This window comes from Nicotiana tabacum, chromosome 1, assembly GCF_000715075.1.
Source record: "Nicotiana tabacum cultivar K326 chromosome 1, ASM71507v2, whole genome shotgun sequence".
NCBI lineage: Eukaryota > Viridiplantae > Streptophyta > Magnoliopsida > Solanales > Solanaceae > Nicotiana > Nicotiana tabacum.
The window spans coordinates 142,570,502-142,597,389 of NC_134080.1; the positions used below are offsets into that span (position 1 = coordinate 142,570,502).

The 26,888-nt window shown below is 40.9% G+C and overlaps 1 long non-coding RNA gene across 1 annotated transcript; it reads right to left on the reverse strand.

Annotated features, from left to right (window-relative positions):
- Nucleotides 1-6,303: 6,303 nt before the first annotated feature.
- LOC107797323 (uncharacterized) lies at nucleotides 6,304-14,176 on the reverse strand. The gene is made up of 3 exons (XR_001650670.2): nucleotides 13,501-14,176; nucleotides 7,856-7,922; nucleotides 6,304-6,676 (listed from the first exon to the last, which is right to left on the reverse strand). It is a non-coding gene; the product is annotated as an uncharacterized LOC107797323 (long non-coding RNA).
- Nucleotides 14,177-26,888: the final 12,712 nt, after the last annotated feature.

The following is a 26,888-nucleotide window of genomic DNA, read 5'->3' on the forward strand; positions in this document are numbered from 1 at the left end:
ATTGTGACTTAGTGTATCCTGAATGACTGTTTTACCACGTATTTGATTGAAAACTATTTGCTATCACCATATTTTGGGTTGAATGCCATATTTGTGCCCCGTACCAACTATTTGGACCCTTAAGGGATTTTTACTGATATTTTCTCATTGTTTTGACTTTATACTTGTACTCAGTCATGCTATATTCTACTGTTTTTATAACTCAACCATGTTTACTCTATTTTAACACATTAAATGATATTCTAAATGATAATTTGAGCTGAGCATTCATATATTACTGTTGCCCGGGTGGCTTATGAGATTTTGACTGAGTAAGGCTGAGGGCCTGTGTTGTGAGGATACACTGATTTATGATTATGAGGCCGAGGGCCTGAGATTGTACGCCACGAGGTGGCTTATTGATATGAGGCCGAGAGCCTACTGATTATGCCATGAGATAGCTTGATATTGCGCTTGGGCCGTAAGGGGCCCCTCCCGTAGTCTGTACACCCCTAGTGAGTGCGGGTACCATTGTGATATAAGATATAGCCTGAGGGGCTGGTGTTGTTCCATGATATTGCCCGAGGGTCTGTTGACATTGTGCCCGAGGGCAGATTTTATGTGTTTATCTATTCTAACTGCTTTTCGTTTAATTGTTTAACTGTTAAAAGGTGTTTTAAAGAAGCTTCTTCTAAACTAAGGTGTCTTTATATGTTTTCACTATTTCATTGCTTTTACTGGTTTTATATTGCTTCTTTTATAGCATGTTGATGTGCTTTTACGTAATTTCTTATCGCTCAGTCTTCATTTATTATTATTACTCACTGAATTTGAGTACTCACTTTACTCCCTGCACCCCGTGTACAGATTCACGCGCTTCAGGTCCTGCTTGCGAGGGTTGAGAGCTTCCAGCAGACTTTAGAGTACACTAGGTAGCTGCTCGGCGTTCGCAGTCCAGTGTCTCTCCCTCTTATCATTATTTATTTCCCTTGTCCTAGTTATGTAATCGTTTGTGTAGACTCTTTCAGACTTGTAGTTTATGATAGATGCTCATGACTGGTAACACCCCGATGTCAGGCTATGTCTATTCCATAAATTGTCTTATTCTCTTTTACTTTGGTATTATTATTATTATGTTAACGACTTTATTTTGTATTATTTTAACTACTTAAAATGAATTGGGTATGTGTCAGCTGGCCTTGTCGTCACGAGAGACGTCATCACGATCGGGTCCGTGTTTAGGGTCGTGACATTTTAGTATTGAGCCCATTATATTTTTAAAGTTATGGATTCATATATATTATTTTTGCAATTTTAACGAATTTTTATATATAAATTTTTTAGTTTGCGTCGATTCAATTGAACCCATTGTTATCACACTACCTACGCCAATGTCGAAGATAGCATTATGGTAAGGGGTGCTCGATCAGCATAATGGTAAAAAATTTACTCTCACTTTTTAAATTGTGTTATTTTGATAATATTCTATTTTTTGTTCTTGTTGTATGAGACTTGGATAAAATTTGGTACTTTATATTATGTTTAAGAATGGTATATTAATTTGTAGACCATAAAGCGGTATTTCTTTCGTTCACCGATTGTAAAGACTAATTGAATAAGTGCAATTAAAGTTTCAATTCGATAATCTTAACCCTAAATGTCGAAGGGTGAAACCTTCGGTGTTGTAATCCTGGCACCACATTCCGAGAAGGTTTGAAAGGTGAGATCATTGCTTGAATTTATTAGTATACAACTTTTGATTTGACTCTATCCTCCGGATTTTATTCAAATCATATTCTGCGTTTAAGAGTGTAAATCCTTTTATACACTTTAGTTTAATATTTTGTACAGAATATTATATATTTTATGGTTAGAAGCTTATTAATTGTGCTTGGGTTTTGAATGACATAATATGTCAAGATAAGTTTTACTATTTTGTGTATGTTGAAAAATAACTGACAATATTAACCAAGAATCAAGGAAATTAGAAATAACTTATCGTATTAAACGCGCCGTTATAGCAAGCCATTGCCTTGAAAGCGATTACAGTCTGATTAAGGTACAAAGCGTCAAGACCGACCACTCTTAAAGTTCCACAACACACAAAAAAAAACTTTTATTTTGTTCTCCGTTATTAATGTATCTTAAATCTTGAGAAATTACTTCGATAAACATGAATTATTGAGGCTTAACAAAAGTATATTATTATGTGTGTGTATATATATTCTCATAAATTAACTTTGTTGCTCCTTCATATATATAATTGACTAAACCCTTAAGAATTATTATACGACGTGCAACGTACATTTATTAAAATTAGTATATATTTTATAAAAGCACAAATATTTTAGATTAAATGTTGAATGATAAAAATATCCGTAAAACGTTGATCGACTTTTACACCTTAAAATATTTATAGAATTTAGGGATATAATTGTAAAATCAATCAAGGATAAAAGGGGAGAAATATTAAACGAAGTGATTTCCCGTAATAATTCTATTTCTAAGTATGTTTTCATATATCACAACTTTTTCTCTTTGAACGACTTGCACATGAAGTATATCTCTTTCGTACCTGTTACTGTATGCTATGGGTTAACAAAAAACAAATGGACAAAAGGAGAAAAAGTAGTGTTTATCCTAAAAATTGAATAACAATTAAATTTATAATGTGGTTTTAAGGATACATGATTTCACCTAATACCAATTGATGAATATGAAGATTAGTAATAGAAATTAACAATAAGATAACCAAATCAGTGTTTGACTGAAATTCAGCCCTCGAGCTTGAATACCCTCGAACTAATTGGTGCAAGAACAGTTAATAATTTAACTAGCTGATGAACGAGAATATAAACGAAAGAGAAAGTGTTATATTGCTTCGATATCTGTGAACCAAGTGTCTTACAAATGATTGGAACTCCTATTTATATAGTAGATGAATTGTAAGTATGGTATAATTCTAATTATAGAAGGAAATCCTACGATTATCTAATTAACTGTCCTTGATTTGATCCGTTCCGAGATTTCCGCCATGATCTTCGAGCAGTCACGAATATCTCGCCTTTATATTATTATGCTACCGTCGGTCTCGCTCGATGTCTATCTCATTTGATCTCAATCACCACCGGCCTCGATCTTGATAGATACCCCGAATCTCGAACTCGGTACTTTGTCCTCGTGCCTCAGTCCGATCTATTACGGTATCGATCTTCGATCCTCACACTGGTCTTGATAAATTACTAAAATTGGGTGGGCCCGATTTTATACGTATACAGATAGTCCCCTCGTTTTTAGAGTGTAACGACAAGAAACGAATTGAGCCTTCGATCCTTGACCTATGATGACGTCATTCCCATAACGTAAGCGGTAGATGTGATTGAAATATCCCATAGGTGCAGTTCCCAAGGCATTAAATGTGTGCCAGTTGATGGTCGGCCACTAGTGGTTTTTAATCGTTACCATGAAATCCATAAATAGACCTTTTTCTCATTGATTCAAACTTTACTTTCAATTTCTTCTAATCTCCAACGCTTTTTACATCTTTCAAGTTTTTCCGTTCTGCAAAATCTTCCGATTTTGTTGTCAACCTTCTCAAAACACCAAGTCTTATTTTCTTCTTCTTTCTTCAAACTCAAACAAAAAATGGCGAAAACGTCAAAATTTGTGCCGTAGAAAGAAAAAGCTTCTTCGTCTAAGACGGCCGGTGAGCAACCAACGGCGGAGCCACTCCATGAAGAATTCTTTCCTATGTTGTGTGTCCTTGACACCGATTTCAAAGTTGAAAAGACCTCCTCAATTCCTGGCCGATGTGAACCAATGTCAAGGTACATATGCACAATCACCAATGGCCTTTTAAAGCAAGTTAAAAAGGATTGCAACTGGATAGACAAAAACGTGGTGGTGCCCGAGCCCGAAGAGTCAATCACTACGCATGTGAAGGGGTTTCTGTGTGTTTAGACCTACCCTTTCACAATGGGTCCTCTAGATCTAATTATCGTGGACTTCTACAAGAAGTACGAGGTCACCCTCGGCCAAATTCATCCTTCTTTTTGGAGGATAGTAATACTGCTCCGCTTCTTTGTGGGTCAGGTCGACGGGCTTCCCTTTACCATCGATCATCTCATACGCTTATACAGCCCCGATTTTATCGAGGGAGGCTCATAAAGCTTCAACGTTGGTCCTCTAAGTCTGTTTTCACAAGCATGGATAAGGACAAGGACCATGATTGGGTGGGACGATTTGTTCGAGTAAAGATCTCGGACCTGTTCCAGACCAAAAGCATGCCATTTCTAGAGAAATGGAACATGAAACACGAGTATAATTCTATTTTTTAACTCCTGCTTATTATCTTCGTTTTTTCTTCCTTCCTTACTGGCGTTTCATTTGGTGCAGTCGTTGCCTGGATGCCGTGTGCAACTCCCCATCTTGAGAACTGGTTCAGGATCCTAGTATTGACATCGAAACATGTTGAACACGCATGGCGTGAGTTGTCGAAGGGTCGATGGGATTCCCGAAACCACAGTAAGTTTTTGCTTGTCTCTACAACTATTATCATTATCCGTATTTTCTATCGATTTTACTTGTCTTTCTTTTGCAAGTATCTTGAAGGATGTGCCGATTAGGCCCCCATCAGGTGATGAAGAAAATCTTCCGCAGCCGTCTGTTCGAAAACAGAAAAAAGAGCGGAAAAGGAAGGAGATTTTGATATCCACGATGTTGGACGAGAAAAAGCCCAAATAGAGGCAGTCCCGTAGGGGGAATGTCATCCCTTTGACTATGGACTCAGTCCTCAGGCTACGAGAGGAGCCCGAAGAGGGTGAGCAAGAAGAAGAAGATGAAGATGATTCTGGGTTGATAGCCCATGCATGAACTAGCACCGGGGCTCGAAAAGCTTTGGAACAAGTGGAGATTGATGCTAATCGGCCTGGGCTTGATGATGTCGGGAAGGAGACTTCGAACCAAGTCCTCGAGCCGAAAGGAATCAAAGGTGGTCCCGTAGGAGGAATGAGCTCGAGGCTCCCCAAGATGGAGGTAGATCCTCAAGATATCCTCGGGGGCAATAGAGATTGGGATTCCTCCTTGTTTTCTTCAGTCTCCGATTCTTTAATACACGACCCTCAAGACGTGGAAACTTGTCATGGGGAAGAAACTCATAGAGAGGAAGATCTCTTCCATGGTTTATTTACCGGGATAGAAGACGTCACTGGTTTTTTGAGGTTTCGAGAAAAAGATCGGGTGAGGATTCCTTGAGTTTCAATCTGACTGATCAATTTCTGGCTCCCACTATTGATCCTGCACGAAAACGAATTATCGTGATCTCGGTCCCGGAAGATGCTTGTGTTCTTGGTTCCCCAATAGGGGTTTCCAGCTACCTCCAAGGTTTGGTCACAGAGGAGGATAGAGCTTAGATGAACATGGTAGGAGCACCTTGTCCTTTCAATGAAGCCCAACAAGCTTTAAACTGGGTAATCTCTGATTCTTCTATCCATTTTTGTACTTGGGTTTTTCTCCCTTAGTATAATTTTTCCCTTCTATGCTTACAGGCTTCAGTACTTCATCACGAAGCTTTCCTCCGATTCTGAGGGGAACTAGGCCTTTATAAGGCTGATATCCAGGGGATTACCGATGAGAAGAATGCCTTTAAACTTTCCAGTGGGCAAGAAGAAGAAGAAATCAAGGTCCTCTGAGTTGAACTGGCTATGACTCAGAAAGAACAGAGTGAACTGACCGAGCAGGTAAATAAAGTCTTAGAAGCTCACCGCCTCAGTTTGGGACTAGTGGCTAACAATTCAATCTCATAAGTCCAGCAACTACACGAAATGATTAGGTAACTCCATGGAGAGGTAGATGTGGTGAAGGCGGAAACCATAGCATGGAAGAAAAATATGTACCGTCTTTCCTCAAAGAAAGAGATTGTTTGAGCTCAGTTATCCTCGACTGAAAGCCAGTCCCAAGGTATGAAAGATAAAAAACTTGGCACAAGCAAAGAAAATTGAGAAGCTCCATGCCCGACTGGTCACGGAACTTGTAGTGGCGAAATCCGAAGTTGAAACATCTACGGCCAATGCTAAGGCAATCGTGGCCGTCTACTGATCCGACGCCAAAGCCGCTCAAGTTCGAGCAAAGGAATTTGCTGATACTACTCAGACTCGAGCATACTGGGTCGCCGAACTTGCCAAGTGCCAGTCTCGAAGGGAAACTCTCGAGGAGATCCATGCTCGTGGCTTTGATCTCGTTACCGAGATCAAAAATGCAAAAAAGCTTGAAGGTGAAGCTAAAACATTGGTCTCTTCTGATAATGATGTTTCATGACCCCAAAACTGACCCGGTCGTGATGGAGCCTATCGTGAAACTAGGCCAGCCAACTCATTTCCAAAAAATCCATATTTCATTTAAAACATAAGTAAAACCATGTTTCAACTGAAATCCAATGAAAGATATAAAGTAAAAATCAAACGAAGCAAAAGATTACAAGCTCGACCTCGGGTGCCACTAAGTCATAAGCAAAATACTGCAACTGCTCAAAATAAAACAAGACTAACATAGTCTGATAATAGCCAACAAATACACTAAGAGGAAGATAAGGAAGGAGAAAGGCGGGACTGCGATCACTAGGAAGCTACTTCGCTATCTCCAATGAAAGCCCATGACTGAAATAATCAATAACCGCTATCGTGGCCTGAGATTCCTGGATCTACACACAAGGTGCAGGGGGTAACGTGAGTACACCAACTCAATAATTAACAAGTCCAAACAATAGACTAAGAGGTAGTAACGAACTAAACCTCCTTAAAGATAACATAAACAACGTATAGAAACGTAGGCATGCTTTCAGCTAAATAGACAGTTCAAAACAGAGAATAGAGCAGATATGAACATGGTAAAGAAATGAGACTCTGCTACATCTATATGTCAGTGCACATGCTATATGGAATGCACCATACTGAGTGCCTCATGTGCCCACAATCTCAAATACTCGTCCACTCAGTACTGTATATGGATCATACGGCCCAGGGAAGATCCATCCCGGAATATATACATATCTGACAGAAGTCACTCAGTACTGAGGAAGGCCAATCTAGCCTGTGGAGAAGATCCATCTACAGATAGTAACAATCATAACAACCTCACAACCACTCGGTACTGTATATGGCACATAAGGCCTAGGGAAGATCCATCCCAGAAGATATACACATCACAGACCATCGGTCTCTAGTACCGAGGAACACGCCAACCAGCCTCACGGAGAAGATCTATATCCATAGCAAGGGAAGATCCATTCCTGAATATAATCAACTATGCTAACTAGGGGTGTGTTACAGACTCCGGAGGGGCTCTTACAGCCCAAGTGCTATTATAAACATCAACATAATCACTGCAGCGTGCAGCCCCATCCTATAACTATCACTCACAATTAGGCTGTCGGGCTCACTCAGTCATCACTCTCAAGTCTTACACATACGGGCTCACAATATCATGAATCTAGCCCGAAACAATGATATGATGTACCAAATAATAATAACTGAGACTAAGACATGATATGATATGCATGAGCAAGACTGAGTACAGAATATCAATAAATTTAATGAGATGACAACAAGAAATGATAACTCGGATCTCAACAGTATCAGCGTGAAGCCCTAACAGGAAATCTAGCATGTTTTTACAACACATTTACTTAATCACATGATAGAAACATGGATATCAACAAGAAAGAGTTACTAAACGGTGCCATGGAATGAGATAGGCCATAATTCTCACGGTGCACGTCCACACGCCCATCACTTGGCATTTGTGTCACATCAATAGTAATCATAAAACACATAGTTCGGGGTTTCGAATCCTCAGAACCAAGTTTGGAAGCGTTACTTACCTCAAGCAAAGCCAAACTCTAGCCGCGATGCCCTTGCATCTCGATTCGACCTCCAAATGCCCCGAATCTAACCAAAATCAGTATATTATCATCAATATACGCTAAAGGAATGAAACCCATATGAAAATTATCAAATTAACTCAAAAATCATGAAATTGGCCACACCCGACCTGTAAGGCCCCGTGAAATTTTACTCCAAAACCCAAAATCTCATAGTGCCAAGTCAGGGATATGTGTTAGAAATTGTGTTCAGACCTTTTTGGATTGGTCTGTGCATGGAAAAGTTATTTTCAGAAAAATACATTTTTTCAATCAATTATGCGGTCGAATTATAGCTATGCGGACCGCATAGTTGCAGCAGAGTCAGACAAAGTGCTGGTTAATTTTGAGGTCAACTATGCGGCCAATTATGCGATCGCATAATTGACATTCGGGCCGCCTAGTCATCACATAATCTCCTTGGAATTTTGGCGAGGGGTAGTTTTGCGGTGCATTATGCAACCACAGAACGGGTATGCGGACCGCATTCTTGTCGCATACCTGGGCAGTTTGTTCAGGTTTTGGGGGCCATTTTTGCGGTCCCTTTTGCGAGACGCATGTCAGTTATGCGATCGCAGATTGTGTCGGGGCTCCTATTTTCTAACTTTTAAAACCCGGCCCTATTCCATTAAAACACCCCATTAGACCCTTTTATGCTATTTTTCTACTACATCTAAGGTGAGAGAATGTGCTATAGAGAGAGAGTGATCTTCATTAAGTCCCCATTCAAACCTTACCTAAACCCTTAAAGATTATCAAGTAAAGCTACTAGGCCTTTACTCCAAGAGGTAAGAACTTGAGTCCTAACCTTTGATTTCGAAATTCATACTAGAATAGGTAATTAACAAGTGGGTTCATGGGGTATAAGGATTGATTGTCTTGCATGCATAAATGATAATAGGGTATGGGGAGATTGTGAGTTAAAAAGATAGCAATTGAAGTGTAAGATGTAAAAAAATCTCTCACAAAAGAGTCCAAAAATTACAATGCACACTTAGTGCGTGATAATATACTGAAATGAGCTAGAATCTTAATCCTGTCTCTAATTCTTGGTTCAATTTAAAATTCTCATAAAATAGATCGAAGTTGCTTGAAAGTTACGGAATTATTGTAAGGATTTAAGGAAAGTTCTATTGAGGTATGTATGGATAAAACCCCCTCTCCTTAGAAATTGAGCTTCCATGGTGTCCGTGCAAATGTCGTAGGTCTGGAATTTGATTGATGTAGTACTTGTTATATCAAATGAATTAGTGTGGTGAGAATACATGTGGAAGGTGCATTTCCATGTGTTTATTGTGCTATTCTTTGTAAAATTGAGGGTGTGTGAAGAACATGAACTATGTGCTAAAATGCCTAAATTTCAAGTCAAGGTTACATTGTGATTATTATGCCGAACTAGGTGAATTCCTCTTTATGCTTACAACTTAAATTGCTCTTGTATGTGCCTATGATCTTAAATGGCAAGGTTAATGTTGAAAATGGGAATAATAAGAAATATGAGTTATGGAATGTGGCCTAGTGCCAAGTATTGATGTGGTAATTGTGGTCCCAAGTGCCGATGAACTAATGTATGTGAAACCAAAAAGTGAAGTGAGATGATTAATGGAAAAAGGTGTAACGTCTTGGTAAGATGGCCTAGCCGATCGGGCCGTGATTGGACACCATGCTACTCACATGGTGGTATTGTGTTGATGATTGAAACTGGAAAGTGAGAATGAAATAGTGATTGAGGTATATGTCTCAAATGAGGCAGCTTAGCCGATCGGGCCGTGATCGGATTCCGCTCAAGAAAGCGTTGGTATTATAAATGATGATGAACAGTATTAAAGGCCCCAACCTAAAGCTACGGAATTTTTGTGAAAGTTTTATGATTCTTTTATTTGATGATGTGGTGGTCGTTTAAAGCCTTTGATTGTTCCTTGTAATTTCTTTGTTCTTTCTAATGAGATGGTGTTTAGTTATACATATTAGTACTATTCCATGGTACTAACGTCCCTTTTGCTAGGGCGCTACATTTTTGAATGAATGTAGGTGGCGCTATAGTGGATAGTGCCGATCGTGCAGAGCAGAGTATCCTCCTCTCAAAGTCTTGGTGAGCGCTTTTTCCTTCAAGGGGTGATGTTGTACATCATTTGATGTAAATTTCCACTTTTGAGGTATAGTCGGGGCCTTGTTGCCGGCATTATCATAACTATCTTTTGTACCCTTAGAGGCTCCGTAGACGTTTCTACGGGTTATGTTCGGGTTGGATGGGTCACTAGATCATTTTGTAATTGTAAACTCTTGTTTCCTCTAAACTGTAACTGCATAATGTTTTGGGAAAATGACCACAGGTTTAAGGTTTGTGATATAAAATGAACTAACAATATTGAATGTACGATCTCCCTTATTGTTAAAATAAACAAAAACATGGTTCCCTTAATCATATTGAGTTGGGTAGAAAGTGTTTAAAAAGGCTTGCTCAGTTGAGTTCACTCGATTGAGCGTCGGTCACGCCTCCTGAGGTTGGGGCATGAGAAACTTGGTATCAAAGCCTAAGGTTTGAAAGTGTCCTAGGATGTCTGGGAGACGTGTGTAGTTGAGTCCTTCTTATCGGTGTGTAGTCGACCACATCTATAAGTTGGAGGCTACTTGGGAATTTAGGAATAACACCCTTCTTTGATATTCTGGATCGTGCGGCAATTGTGAAACCATTCCTCTTCTAACTAGTGCACTCCTTCAATTTTCAGTACATGGCACCTAAGAAGAAAGCGAGAATTAGTCAAGAAGCCAATGCCACCTTAGGAGTGGCTGATGATTCACTACTTGATACTGCGGGTGAGGATAATCGCCCTACTATCACACTGCCTGATTCTTCTACTCCAGAGCAGATTACCTTAGTTCCTACATCTATGGAGGGTACCACCATCCCTCCCGCCTGTATTCTTGTCCCGCATCCAGCCCCAGCTTTCGGTTTCGGTATTTCTGATGGGGATCTTAGGGGAGCTATCCAGATGTTGACCCAGCTAGTGGCCTCTCAGGCCCAGAGGTCAAATGCCGCACCCAGTTCATCTATCCAGCAAGGGAATTCCACAAGTTCTATGGTAAACAAATTTCTTCAGCTAGACCCTCTAGTGTTTACGGGTGCCAATTCAAAGGAGGACCCCCATGATTTTATTGATGAGATGCACAAGACCCTCAGGGTTATGTGTGCAACTGAGATAGAGGGAGTAGAGTTGGCCGCCTACCGTCTGAAAAGGATGGCCTACTCGTGGTTTGAGTTGTGGGAAGATTCCCGTGAGGAGGGGAGCCATCCGGTAAGGTAGAGCGAGTTTGCCGATGCTTTTGTAGATCATTTCCTACCTGCTGAGACAAGGGCAGCTCGTGCAGTAGAGTTTGAGAATCTAAAGCAAGGTAGAAGAAGTGTGTGGGAGTACCACATGGAGTTTGCCCGCCTGTCCAAATATGCTATTCACATGTTGCCCATAATGGAGGCCAGGGTGCGGCGATTTGTTCAGGGCCTTAATCCTTTGACTATTAATGAAGCTTCTATAGCTGCCTTGGATTCTGACATGAATTATGGGAAGATGGTGGCATTTGCTCAGGCCACAGAGAACTGTAAACTAAAGAACAGGATGGTGAGAGAGAGGGTAACAGAAAGGCCCGGTCTACGGGCAACATGGGTGAGTCACTAGGTGAGGGAAGATCAGCTTTTCGGGGAGGATCATCAGGGTTGTCCCAGTCGGTCGCACAGTCTTCAGCCTATTGTCGCACCTCCTTTTAACACACCCCGAGAAGTATATAAGGGAGTTTTCCAATTTAAGTGACATTATTCGATATGAGATTATTTATTTATTTTTCAGAGTTACCACTTGGAATATTTTAATTGGTGTCCCAAGTAACCGGTTTATTTAAATCCCAAATCGAGAAAATTTCGACTTTCCTTTTGAAGTCTGCGAACCAAAAATTCTAAGTAAGGAATTCTGTTAACCCGGGAGAAGGTGTTAGGCATTCCCGGGTTCCGTGGTTCTAGCACGGTCACTTAGCAATTTATACTTGGCTTAAATTGTCTGACTACTCATTTTTAGGACCTATGTGCATTTATTTTTTTTTACCACTTTTAAATCACTTGATTATTCGTAATTAAAGAATTGAGTTACGCGTACGTATACTCTTTTCCTTTGGCGCGTCAAAAGTCATGTCACGCGAACGTGTCCACGATTAATAACGCTTTGTTTATTTTATTAAGAAAAAGTTTGGTTGAAGTTGCGCGAACGCATCCCTCAAGTCATTTTTAGAAATAAATTTGCAATTATGTTACGCGAAAGTATACATAATCGCAATACTAATCTAAATCGAGCCTAAAGCAAACTACGAGTATTTGATATTTGTTAGATCTAAATTATAAAACTAATACAAGGGTCATGTATTTTGGGATTTTAATTGGCACGGCACACCTCGATTCCAATTTTAGAGGGAAAGCCCCAAAACTAAACTTTGAGGGCCATCAATTAAAAGATTTTTTTTATATGTGGCACATCCCAATTTATTTGATCTAAATTTGTGAGGGCCATAGGTTATAGATTTAAAATGTGGCACACCTCAAGTTATTGGGCTTTTGGGTCTATGGTATATTCACCTTTTCTCTAGGTTAAAGACATGCTAATATATATTGACTATATCATGAAATACTACTGGCATAAAAATATAGCAACTTTGGAATGTTATTTTTTTTAAAACAATTACGCCCCTGAAAATGACCAAAAGGAAACCACAGGAAAACTAAAAGAGGTCAAAAGCTAGATAATGATTTTAATTTAATTTCAAACAAGTGCGAAAAATCAAATTTTTTTTTAAAAAAAATATTATTAATTTATTCAACATAATCGAGTAAAATACCAGTAACGTCAAAATTATCCTCAGAATAAACACATGAGCCGATACCTAGGAAAAGCAAACAATATACGACAAATAAATCTTCTATTGTTCTTTTGACCATTTCTTGAACCACTACCAACGTTGATCCTAAAGCCAAAATTAATACTTCTACATTTTATATCAAGATATTTCGCGTCAAAAGGGGTACGAATCAGATGGTTGTCCAAACAAATTAAAAAAAAAATATGAGTGGTCTATCTTTATAAACTTTTCGAAGAACATGTCAAGTTATCTTGTATTTAATGTTGCTAAACCATAATAAACTTTCTTTGCACTTTTTTTTTAAAAAAAATAAAAAATCCCAGCACTGGACAAGATCTGGAAAAATTCAACACGGGATATTATATGGTAGACAAAATACATGTTCCAACTTTGAACAATTAAAGCTACCTATGCTTCAAAAATAGGCAAATGATGCACTGGCTTTTAACCATCTCTCTAACTTCCCATCCCAAGAAAAAGATTAAATTAAATATACAAGCAAATGAAAGAAAGAGAAAGAAGAGCAACAAGGCATTAAGCTAAACAGAGGATTTTTCAAGGTTTCATAATCCTAGGCTTCTTTTGGCCACCATAATTAGATTAATGTTTAAATATAATAACTCAAACCATCTGTTTACTGAAATTAAAACTTAATCCAAGGCAGAGAGAAAAACAAATAACGAGACGGGGAGGAACTGAGAGAAAACCTGTTTGAACAAAAAGATCTCGGATATATGAGCAAAACGCAGAAAATAACTATAATTGTAGGATCCGAAATCCGGCGAGTTCCTCTTCCTTTCCTCAACAAAGTTTAAAGAAGAAGAAAACTTAAGATGAAGCTTCACAGTAACAGGACAGCAACAAAAGTCGTAGAATCTTCTGGTTTCTTTGGAAATAAAACTTGAACGAAGAACACAAACTTAGACCATTTTTTATTTTTTTTCGTTTTCTGAAGAAAAGCGGACCAAAGCTTGAGAAATAAAAGAAAAAAAGCTCAAGAACCCTAGAAATTTTACTCTACCCTTTTTCTGAAAATATTTTCCTCTCCTTAACAAGAAAAGAACTTACCTTATATATAAACCTCAAAAATATCTCGAAACTTCTGCCTAGAATTCGAAAATCTTCAGATTTATTGAACAATTTCGGGACAAATAGAGGGAGTGGATTGATTCACATCTATCCACGGCTCCTATTCGTCCAACAATTGTCCTTTTGAATCCGAAATCGTGCATTTTGAGAGAATATCGTACTCCTCTGACAAATCCGTTGAGGATGAGGTGACGTGGAGGGGGGGGGACCAATGAGTGAACTCGCTCAAAACTCATGCGAGTTGAGGCGAGTTCACTGAAGAAGAAGAACAGTAGAGGAGCCGCCTCTGATTTTGGTCTCTAGGGTTAGGGAATTTGGGGGAAAATGTTATAACAAGGTTTTTATATGGAGGGGGAAATGGGCGGATCCAGAGGGAGTTTGGGTCACAAGTCATGGGCTAGGGGTGGTTAATGGTATTTGGGCTGGGGGTTAATTGATTTTGAGGGGACAATTGTGCATGATGGCCGAATTTTGGGGTGATTTGCGAGATTAAGAATGGCCCAATTTTCAATTCTTTTCTTTTCTCTTTTTTTAATTAAAAATCCTAATTAAAAGAAAAATCCTAAATTATCTAAAAATGTGAAATTAGACTAATTAACTAATTATAGAAATTGTAAACATAACTTAAATCTATATTAAAAGTGGAAAATCAATAAATTAAAATTAAAGACAAAAACGTAAAATGAGCTATTTTTTGTGATTTTTTCAAATTTTATAAAACAAATAATTACTGATTAATCCCAAAAAATATAAAAATAAAGCCTAAATGCCATGCGTGATGTTTTTTGGTATTTTTTATAATTTAAATAAACTTAAACATGCACAAAAAATGCAAACAATTAAATAAAATTCTACAAAAATTCCTAAAATGGCAAATAATTAACAAAAATCTATTTTCTTGGGATTGTATAGGAGTATTTCGTATAGAGCAAAAATCACGTGCTCACAGCTGCCCCTCTTTGCTCGGAGACACGAAGGGTTTTCGGGCAAAGATAAAATGAGCAATTTCGAGGGATTTTTGCCCATTTGAAACTCCATGAGAAGCATTTTTTGAAAAAAAAATCTGACCGAACCTTGCTTCGGAGGTTGCCTACATATCCTTGGCTATAAAGGAATCAGGTCAGTGTAGTTCTGAAAGTTTTGGTAGCTGGGACTACCGAGAAGCTGTGATTTCGTTGTTGTTGCTGCGATTTCTACTTGCGGAACTCCTTATTACACCAAAAATGAAAAATAAAAAACTAAACTAGGTAAGCCTATCAACTACGAGTTACAAGATTCCTATCTATAAATCTCTTGAGGCTTGATCTTGAGTCTTGGATGGTTCTTGCTGTGGACTCCGATCTGAATCTTGATGCTCGTCAGCTGTAGGTACTGGTTCTTTCTTTAGCTTTGGATCAAGGCGGGCCATGCGAAGCTTGTGACTTCAATCATATCTTGGGCAGTCCGCATCTTTCTCCACTTTAACCTTTTGAATCCACTTCTTTTGCTCTTTTCCTTCTTTTCTTTATTCTGGATTGAGACTCATTCTTTTGGTCATCTCCAATACTGTGCCTCGAGGCAAAACCTGCCCAGTCACCCAAAACAAACAAACAAACGAACGAAATTTTCCTGCCCCAGTTTTCAGTGGGAAAATTTCGTGAGTTATTTGCAACTAAAATCTACCTTATTTCTCTATTGAAAGCAATAAAATAAGGATTGTGTATTTAAGAGGAACGATTACGGAATGGAGCCTTATATCTAAAAGCTCAACTCAGGGATTGGAGCCCTAATGTTGGCAAAAGGCGACTAGGGAATGGAGGCCCTATGTCTAAAAGTTCAACTCAGGGATTGGAGTCCTAATATTGGCAAAAGGAGACTAGGGAATGGAGGCCCTATGTCTAAAAGCTCAACACAGGGATTGGAGCTCTAATGTTGGCAAAAGGGGACTAGGGAATGGAGGCCCTATGTCTAAAAACTCAACTCAGGGATTGGAGCCCTAATGTTGGCAAAAGACGACTAGGGAATGGATGCCCTATGTCTAAAAGCTCAACTCAGGGATTGGAGCCCTAATGTTGGCAAAAGGGTACTAGGAAATGGAGGCCCTATGTCTAAAAACTCAACTCAGGGATTGGAGCCCTAATGTTGGCAAAAGGGGACTAGGGAATGGAGGCCCTATGTCTAAAAACTCAACTCAGGGATTGGAGCCCTAATGTTGGCAAAAGGCGACTAGGGAATGGAGGCCCTATGTCTAAAAGCTCAACTCAGAGATTGGAGCCCTAATGTTGGCAAAAGGAGACTAGGGAATGGAGGCCTTATGTCTAAAAGCTCAACTCAGGGTTGGACCCCTAATGTTGGCAAAAGAGTAACAAATTGAGGTTGGGAATCTTAGCTATCATTTTGTTTGGATTTCTTTTTTTTTTCTTTTCTTTCCCATTTCATTTTATTTCAATAAGATGCAGGAAAGAATTTTGGAGAAAAACTTCCCTTTTGGGTTGATTGTTACTGCGAAGCTGTTTCTAGCTCTTGCGCGGCTTTTCTTCGGCTGCACCTGCTTTTGCACAGTTGCCCTGGGTTGCAGCTGTTTCAATCTTTTCGAACAAAGAACAATTGTTAGTTTTGAAACGGTGGTTGGTTTTGTGGCCTTCATCGTTTTTGATCACTTGATCTTGGCTCAACTCTTTTGGTTGGAACCTCTGCTGCTTGCTGGCTTTTCTGAAGATTGATCTCTATCCTAAAACCGAGGAGCTCAACTTTTTTTCAAAATTTCTCATGACGGCTCATAGGCTTTGGCCCTTTTCATTTTATTCTGCCTCTAGGGGCTTTGACTTGGGATTTCTTTTCATTTTCAATAAATTCTGATTTCAAAGCATCAGTTATCACGGCCAGTCAGGATCGACTTGATGCACCCGCTGAGGCTGGGTACTTTTATTTGGACTTGGCTTTTGTTAAGCAGAACCCTGGAAAACCAATCTTGCCACCTTTTCTTTGTATTAGTTTCAGAACAGAGTTAGACCGAAAGGGATTCAAGAAAAGGTAAACAAAGGACAAGAAAAATGAATTTGAAGGAGAAGTGTCCCTTTCGGGGAGGAAAGACAGAGTTATCTGGGGTGCATGCATGCTTCAAATAGACATGACATGCTTCTTGGACTAGACAACCGATCCGCACAACTATCCGACTTCTCATAAACCCATTGCACCCCATGTTTCAAAATCGAGAAAACTTGCCAGGATTCTTTCAATACTAATGGTGGTGAGGGGTTTCTTCTCTTCGATCAACGGCGCCCTTTGCGGGTTTTCGCCAATCGACCTCTCACATTTCTCTTCTTACCATCGCTTGATAGTGCTCTTTACGAGTTTTCACTAAACAGGCTCTCTCATTTTCAATTTCTCTGCTCACCGTCGCCTTATGGTGCCCCTAGGTTTTCACCGACAAGACTCTCTTATTTTATTTCTATAATTTTAATTGTATCAGATCCAAACAGTCATGTTTTCTAATTCCGGCGCCTTTGCTGATTGATCAGAAGGACTTGAACAAGGTTTGGGCAAAAAGAATCCGGGTGAAATTACAACTTTGGAACCATTCAGGTAGGCTCATTGTTGAACCATTATAACATCTACCCCAGTTTCTCTTTTGGGGAAAATTGGATTTTTGTTTTGGTGTGACTGAACCCCATAGAGAGGCTCCCTACGTGTCCTTTCGGAATCAAGTCGAACGTAGTTCAGGAAAACATTTTGTTTTGTTGTTTTTGCTTCTTTTTTTTAACACTTTACGGTTCCCAAGAGGGTAATCAAAGAAGAGTAACTGGCTCAAATGGATTTGCAAAGGGTGGAGAGTGTTTGGGTAGCGAGAATGAAAGCCTTCATCATCCCAATCGGACAAGGTTGTCAATGCAGAAAAGCTAAACATAATACCTTTTGACTGCATCCGCATTCACAACTACTTCAGGATCATTCCCTTCGATATCACCCAGATACAACGCCCCTTTCGGCAATATCTTTCTGATGATGTATGGGCCCTTCCAATTAGGAGAAAATTTTCCTTTCGATTCCTGGTGATAGGGAAGGATACACCTTAAAACAAGCTGCTCCACTTCGAAATTTCTAGGCTGCACTTTCTTGTTGTAGGCACGGGCCATTCTTTGTTGGTACAACTGCCCGTGGCAGACCGCGACCATTCGTTTTTCATCGATCAAGGTTAACTGTTCCAGCCGAGTTTTGACCCACCCACTCTCTTCAATTTCTGCTTCAACAATGATCCGGATAGAGGGGATTTCAACCTCTGCGAGTATTACGGCTTCAGTGCCATAAACCAAAAGATACGGGGTGGCTCCAATTGACGTGCGCACAGTAGTGCGATATCCCAACAATGCAAACGATAACTTTTCATGCCACTGCTTGGAACTCTGAATCATCTTTCTCAAAATCTTTTTGATGTTTTTGTTTGCTGCTTCGACAGCACCATTGGCTTTGGGTCGATAAGGAGTAGAATTCCAATGCGTTATCTTGAATTGTTCGCATATCTCTCCCATCAAATGACTATTCAAGTTTGCAGCATTGTCTGTGATAATAGTTGCAGGAATGCCAAAATGGCAGATAAGATTGGAGTGCACGAAATCTACCACAGCTTTCTTGGTGACGGATTTGAGAGTGATGGCTTCAACCCACTTCGTGAAGTAGTCAATGGTAACTAGTATTAATCGGTGCCTATTCAAGGCTTTCGGCTCGATTGGCCCGATGACATTCATACCCCAAGCAATAAATGGCCAAGGTGCTGATATGGGATGCAGTTCTGTGGGAGGTGCATGAATCAAATCATCGTGCACCTGACACTGATGACACTTTCGGACAAAACTGAAGTAGTCCTTTTCCATGGTTATCCAGTAATAGCCTGCTCGAAAGATTTTATTTGCTAAAACATACCCATTCATGTGGGGTCCGCATACTCCCGCATGTACCTCATGCATGATTCTTCCAGCCTCCTCTGCGTCAACACATCTTAACAAGTTGAGGTCCGGAGTTCTTTTGTACAAGATGTCACCACTCAAAAAGAAACCACTCGCGTGCCGCCTAATGGTTCTCTTCTGGTCTCCACTGGCTTGCTCAGGGTATTCTTGTGTTTTCAAAAACCTTTTAATGTCATGATACCATGGCTAGGTGTTTGTCGCCATTTCAACCGTATTACAATAACCATGCCTTTCCTGAATTTGGATTTCCAAGGGATCAATGCGGGCATTGCCTGGGTATGGCAGCATTGAGGCTAAGGTGGCAAGTGCATCAGCTAATTCATTGTGGCAGCGAGAAATGTACCTGAACACTATTGACTTGAATCGTTTGCCAAGTTCTTCCACATGTTTCCTATAAGGAATAAGCTTGACGTCTCGGGTTTCCCATTCTCCTTGAGCTTGTTGGATAATCAAATCTGAGTCTTCCATGATTACCAGTTCTTCGACATCTTGGTCGATTGCCATGTTCATACCTATAATGCAAGCTTCGTACTCAGCAGTGTTGTTTGTGCAGAAAAACCGGAGCCTAGCTGTGGCCGGATAATGTTGGCCGGCGGGCGAGATCAGGATTGCCCCAATTCCAACACCTTTTGCGTTTACCGCTCCATCAAAAAACGTTTTCTAAGCATTGATATCTTCGGATATTGCCTCAACCGAGTTTACCTCTTCATCTGGGAAGTAAGTATTCAAAGGTTGGTATTCATCATTGACCGGATTTTCAGCCAAATGGTCTGTAACGCCTGGGCTTTCATTGCCGTGCGAGTGACATATACTATGTCGAATTCCGTAAGCAGGATCTGCCACTTTTCTAGCCTCCTAGTGGGCATCGGCTTCTAGAATATGTATTTTAAAGGATCCAACCTGGTTATGAGGTAAGTGGTGTAGGCTTGCAAGTAATGCCTCAGCTTCTGAGCGACCCAAGTCAAAGCGCAGCGGGTCCTTTCCAACATAGTGTACTTGGCTTCATAACTAGTGAACTTCTTGCTCAGATAGTAAATAGCATGCTCTCTCTTTCCGGTCACATCGTGTTGCATGAGGACGCAACCGAAAGAATTTTCCAAGACTGTCAGGTACAAGAACAAAGGCCTCCCTGGATTAGGTGGGACCAAGACCGGCGGATTCGACAAATATTCCTTAATTTTATCAAAAGCTCTTTGACATTCATCTGTCCACTTGAGTGTTGCGTCTTTCTTTAGCAGTTTGAATATGGGTTCACATGTGGATGTCAGTTGGGCAATGAATCGACTGATGTAGTTCAATCTACCCAACAGACTCATAACATCCTTCTTGGTTTTTGGAGGAGGCAAATCTCGAATAGACTTTATCTTTGTTGGGTCTAACTCGATGCCCCTCCGACTGACGATGAATCCCAAGAGTTTGCCGGATGGTACCCCAAATGCACATTTGGCTGGGTTCAGTTTTAAATCATATTTGCGCATCCGCTCAAAAAAATTTCTCAAGTCCCGAACGTGGTCGTCCTGGGTTTTGGATTTGATGATTACATCGTCTACATACACCTCTATCTCTTGGTGCATCATATCGTGAAACATGGCTGTCATAGCTCTCATATAGGTTGCCCCGATGTTCTTGAGACCAAACGGCATGACTCTGCAACAGTATGTACCCCACGGTGTGGTAAAAGCTATCTTCTTTACATCTTCTTCATCCATCAACACCTGATGATATCCTGCATAACAATCCATGAAGGATTGTATCTCATGCTTGGCACAGTTATCAACAAGGATGTGGATGTTTGGCAAAGGGAAGTTATCTTTGGGACTTGCCTTGTTTAAATCTCTGTAATCCACACACACCCGGGTCTTCCCGTCTTTCTTTGGAACTGGAACTACATTAGCTAACAAGGTGGTGTACCGGACCACTCGGATCACCCCCGCTTTCAACTGCTTCGTGACCTCTTCTTTGATCTTGTCACTAACATCAGTTTTGAATTTTCTTTGCTTTTGTTGGACTGGGGGACAATCGGGGTATGTTGGCAACTTGTGAACAACCAAATCAACACTCAGCCCTGGCATGTCATCGTATGACCAAGCAAACACATCTTTGAACTCAAACAGGAGTTGGATTAATGCGTCTCGAGTTTTTTTGCCTGTGAAAATGCTTATCTTAGTTTCTCTAACTTCTTCAGAACTACCCAAATTAACCGATTCAGTATCATTTAGTTCGGCTTAGGTTTATTCTCAAATTGTTCCAATTCTCGATTTATTTCCCTTAAAGCCTCCTCTTCATCGTATTCCGGTTCTTGGTTCATTATTTCGCAATTAGACAGCATGTTTGGATCTAGGCATGAAGTCTGCAAGCATGTCATGTTACTTAAAGCCGCATTATTAGAACTGAAATAAGAAATAAAAAAAATAACAAAATCAGAAAGAATAAAGAAAGATGAACAATGAAATATTGGTTTCATTTCTTGGAATTTGGAGATAACAGGGTTTACATTGGAAAATTAAAAGACAAGAAACTAAAGAAAACATCCGAGTTACACCCTGAAATAACTCGTGATGTAGAAAATGTGGCAGGACAGGTCTACCGGGACTCCCGCCTGATCAGGAATGGCGTAGCCTTCCAATTCTGTAGCTTGGCATTAGGTCCTATATACAGCACCTCAGCAGTGCTCGAGCCTTCCCCTAGTTGAACCATGTGGGCTTCATACAGTATCTTCCTCATTGCCCCACATATATCTTCAGTCTCTTCGGCTGTGAAGGCCTCATTTTCTTCCTCCTCATGGTATTTTGGCTTGACAAATGTTCTGTACAGATGCGGCACCGGCTGAGGCAAGACCCAACCATCATTCTTTCTATCATTTGCCCATTTTACATCATCTGGAGTGGGTAGGAAGCCTATCCTGAAGAACTTTTCATTGGTTGTCAGGGTAACAGGTTCAGTTATTCCTTGCAATAATTTACCAAGCCCCTTCCCTAATTTGAAACCATGTCTGATCATTTCTTTGGCCACCATGATTGATGCATTAGAAAGAAAGGGTTGAGGGCAAGGGTTTCCCTCTTCGTACTGGTCTGCGACCACAATTTCAAAGGCTTGATAAACTATGTACTCACTCCCCTCTCTTGCTTCAAGACATGGGACTGATGGGTCGCGATAAATTGATTGCTCGTCTTCCCCGTGGACCACAATCTCTTGATCTTCATGCTCAAATTTTACCATCTGATGGAGGGTAGAGGGTACAACCCCTGCTGCATGAATCCATGGCCTCCCCAAAAGAAAATTGTAGGATGTGTCCATGTCCAACACCTGGAAGGTTACTTCAAAGTCTACTGGGCCGATGGTCAGAATCAGACCAATCTCTCCAATCGTGTCCCTTTTTATACCATTGAAAGCCCGTACACAGACATTATTGGGTTGAATTCTTTCAGTCCCAATTTCCATGCGCAGTAGAGTCAAGAGTGGGCAGATGTCTACCCTAGAGCCTCTGTCCAACATAACCTTTTTCACATAGTACCCTTCGCATTTGATTGTAAGGTGCAGGGCTTTGTTATGCGCGGCCCCTTCTGGAGGCAAGTCATTTTTGCTGAAGGAAATCTGGTTAATTGAGGAATACCTTTCTGCCATCCTTTCCAACTGTTCTATAGAAGTTTCAATAGGAACATATGCTTCGTTAAGGGTCTTGATCAATACCTTCTGATTTTTGGGGGAGTTCATCAGCAAAGCCAACAAGGAGACTTGTTCAAGAAATTTTCGAAGCTGGTCAATCACCTCATAATCTGCCATTTTCATCTTTTGAAAGAAAGTCTCCGCTTCTTCGGCGCTCACGGGCTTCTTAGATAGGAAGCGTTTTCGAGTGGCATTGTTCACCTCTTCCAAGTTAGAATACTTTTCAACGGGGTTATTTTCTTGGACTTCTCCTGAGATTTCTTTGCCCTTATAGGTCACCACCATTTTGTTGTAATTCCAGGGCATAACGGTAGGATCCGTCATGGGCTTTTGCGGTGTGCGGCCAATAACCACGGGCTCACTCAGCCTTGGAGGATTAATTGGCCCCCGCATCACACAAGCTCCCTTGGGCACATACATTTGGGTTGCCTTGTTTAGCTCGAATCTTCTAGGAGGACTCAAAGTCATCTGTTTTTCTTTGCGACCCCGAGGAACATAGAGAACAACATCTTTGGAAGGTGTTGCCCCAATTCCCGCTTCGACTTTCTTTTCTAATTTTGGAGGGGTGATTTTGTTCTTTTCCTCCCCTTTGTCTTGCTTCGGGGAAGCTTTTGGTTTCTTTTCTGGGTCAGCAATGGCAATGATGGCATTCAATGCTGGGTTAAATTCTTTATCCTTACAAATCATCCCGATTACCGGCCCGTTGTTGTGGGCTGACAGTGGGTTATTAGTCACATTGGGGACATCCTCATCCCTTAGCACTATCTTCCTTTGTTCTATCAAATTCTCCACTGCTCTCTTCAGAGTCCAGTAATCATCAGTGTCGTGCCCTTCTGCCCCCTGAGTGATAGGCGCATCGGGCACTAGCTCTGTAAGCGGAAGATGTTGGGTTTTGCCTAGTTTGAGGAACCGGCTGTAGCAGACCCATTTGGACAAGCTTTGGGAAAAGGCTGGAGTAGTATTCGCCGATTGGTGTAAAATTTGGCCTTTTAGGTAGTTCACGAGGGGGAAAATTGGTTTGCGGAAGACCAGGGTTGTAGTGGTTTTGGTAAGGAGGTTGACTTCTAGGAAATGTAGCTTGGTTATAGTGGGCTTGTTGCTGTGGGCGGACATAAGATTGAGCATTCATGACCGTGTATGGATGAGGAGCATAGGCCATGTATTGGTGGGGGTAATAGTGTTGCGGGGTCCTTTCTGGGAAAAGGGATCTGGGAGTACGGTATTTTCTTGCGCCCGACGCTGCCATGGACGTTTCTTCCTTCTTCTTGCCTTTCACTATTCCTCCATACCCACCCTGAATGGCTTGGGAAGTAGCTCTGATAGCGGATTGGCTTAGAATTCGACCCGTTTTCAACCATTTCGCCAATCTTGATTGTTTCGGCAAATGGTTTACCCATAGTAGATATCATATTTTGGAAGTAGTCGGCTTCCTGATCTTGTAAAAAACCGTGACCATTTCAACCTCATCCATCGGAGGTTTTACCCTAGATGCTTGCTCTCTCCATTTAACCGCATACTCCCGGAAGCCTTTCGAGGACTTCTTTTTCAAGTTCGTCAACGAGTTCCTATCTGGAGCAATATCAATGTTGTACTGGAACTGCCTGACGAAATCTCTAGCAGATCATCCCAGATGTGCCAGCGGGATATATCCTGGTCCATGTACCACTCAGAAGCGATGCCAACCAGACTTTCTCCGAAATAGGCCATGAGTAGTTCTTCCTTTCCACCGGCCCCTCGCAATTGATTGCAATATTTTTTGAGACGAGCAATAGGATCACCGTGCCCATTGTTCTTCTCAAATTTCGGGGTTTTGAATCCCAATGGCAGATGCACATGATGGAACATGCATAAGTCAGTATAGGATACATTTTTCTGTCCACTTAAGCCTTGTATGCTTTTGAGACTCTGTTCTATACTCCTCATCTTCCTCGCAATCTCTTCTTGCTCAGGAATTTTGGTAGTCTTTTCTTGCCCACAGTGAACTCATATCGGGGTGGTTGAGAGTAAGTATAGGTGGGAAACTGTGCAGGTTCCAGTGGAAAAGATGGTGTTTGGAAGGTGAAGATTGATGGGTCAAAGTTGGGTCTGGGCAGCGTAGGCTGTGTAATAGCTGAGCAAGGAGGAGTAGTGAAAATATTTGGAACCACTCCTGAAGCTAACACCTGGGGGCGAACCTCAGAAGGTGTTCCAACAAAGTAGGCCGAGATGGTAGGATGTCCGAGTGGGGTATTGGGGTGACTGATCGGGATATTGGAGGTTCCACCTACCCTAGGGAAAAGCTCGGGAAATCCGGGGATTACACTTGGTGGCTCTCTTCCGTTTGACCAGGCATCCCACATTTCCATCATGCGGAGACGCAGTAACCTGTTTTCCTCGGCAGCTGCCGACTCCGAAGTCGGACTCTCTTACATGATAGGAACTGTTGGCAGAGTGATTTCTGAAGACATTTCAACGCTACCTTTCGACCTCGTGAAATATGGATGGGAAGCCAGACTACCACAAAAAAACCACCTTACTATAGAACCTGAACTTGGGATAACAGCAACAAACAGTTAGTTTGAAACAAATAACAGATAGGTAATCGCATGTTGGGGTGTGATGCATCTATACAGTTAAATGTGTTTCTACATGTTTTGCAACGGTCGCATGCTTCATCCCGGCTTTACTTATTCTTATTCTTATTATTTTTTTTCCTTCTTTCCAATTCCACTCTCTCTCTTTTCATCTCTTTCTTTGCCTCTTTTTTTTCTTTTCCTTTGATTTTCCTTCTTTTCCTTCTTTTGGGTTTTTCTTTCGGATCTTTCCTCTTTTATTTAAATTGTTTACAAAAAGCATGACCGGATCCGATAAGGATTGCCTACGTATCACGACGCCGCATAAATCAGATCATAACGTAGTTCAAGAAGTAAATGCGAAAAAGAAAAGAACAATTTTTGTGGGTTTTTTTTTCTTTTTTTTTTTCAATTTTTCATTAGCACAACTTTACTGAATTACAAAAGACTCAAAACATACCTTTTCTAGAACTTTAAGACTCTGGACATGCCTTTTCTACGAACTGAAAATAGTCTCGAAATATGAAAAATACAGACTCGGAAAAAGGAAGAAAATACAATCAAGAAAACATCAGTGCCTCCAACCCTGCCTTAGGAACACCAACTGGTCTTGTAGCGGGCCTACTTGCCATGTCATCTTGGAGCCGAAGAGTTCTTCCATTATCTGACGGATGAAGATCATTACAGTGGAAAAAAACATGGATCTTGTCATGTCCTCACACGCACTGCATTTCATGGTGATGTAGTCAGCAATCCTTCGAACCCTCTCTCTTATGATGCCCTTCTCTTGCAACAAACGGCCAATCTGACGGGATCTAGCCTCTAAGACTTGGGTGGCAGCGTGATTTTGCTCTTGCAAGTGCTGTAAGTCCTCTTCTAACCGTGCCATTAAGGCGTAACAATGTTCTCTCTCGGCCTTAAAATTTTTGGCTTGTTTAGCCATTTCACCTTCGAGGTTGCGAATCGCTTTTCCCAACCTGTGACCTCTCTTTCATATCTTTCTTTCATCTATTGAACGAAAGCTGCACGCCCTTCGACATTTTTAGCCAACCTCGTTCGTGCTTTTGCTAGTTCAGACTCAGCTTTTTGCAGGTCATTTTCATAGTCACGCACCTTTTGAGTAAGGTTATAAATAAGCCTTTCATCTTTCCTGCTTTGGCCCGGATTCTCGGCTGCTATTTTCAGCTGTCGAACCTGGGCCCTGAGAGCTTCATTTTCTCAAACCAATCTTCTCCTCTCACCCTCGGCCTCTTGTGCCTGTAAATCATTGTTGAAGGTGACATTTCTCAACTCTTCTCGCAGATCATGGATGGTGGCCTGATATTCCTTTTCCTTTTCTCCCCAAGCTAACCTTTCCTGAATTTTGTCATCAAAAGCTTGAACATGGGGCCTTTTGGCGGGCCTCACAGGTTTGGGCTCGGGCTCATTGTACATATAAAAACTCCTTTCAAACCAAGTCGCATAATTGGGATCAGCTTCGCCCTTAGCTGGGTCTGGCACTTGGGTGTTACTTTTTAGATACCGACAACAATTCCAGTCTCTTTGAACTAAAGCCTCGGGTATCATTGCTTCTGGGTATAGTTCAATAACTTGAGTGCTTAGGTCTGCCTCTTCGGGTATCACCTGATATCTTCCCAGTTGTCTCAGAACTCTTTGTGGTGCATATGGTTGTATACTTCTCGCACCCATTATCATCAAGTAGCCCTTTGAAGAGGTCATGTAGATGATTTCTATTACTGGGAGCCATCCTATGGTCCATTCAATTTGATCTGCTCTCAATTTCCTCAAATAGGACACCCATGCTTCAAACCCTTCCGGTGGTTTGTAATCTTCCACCCTTTCCTC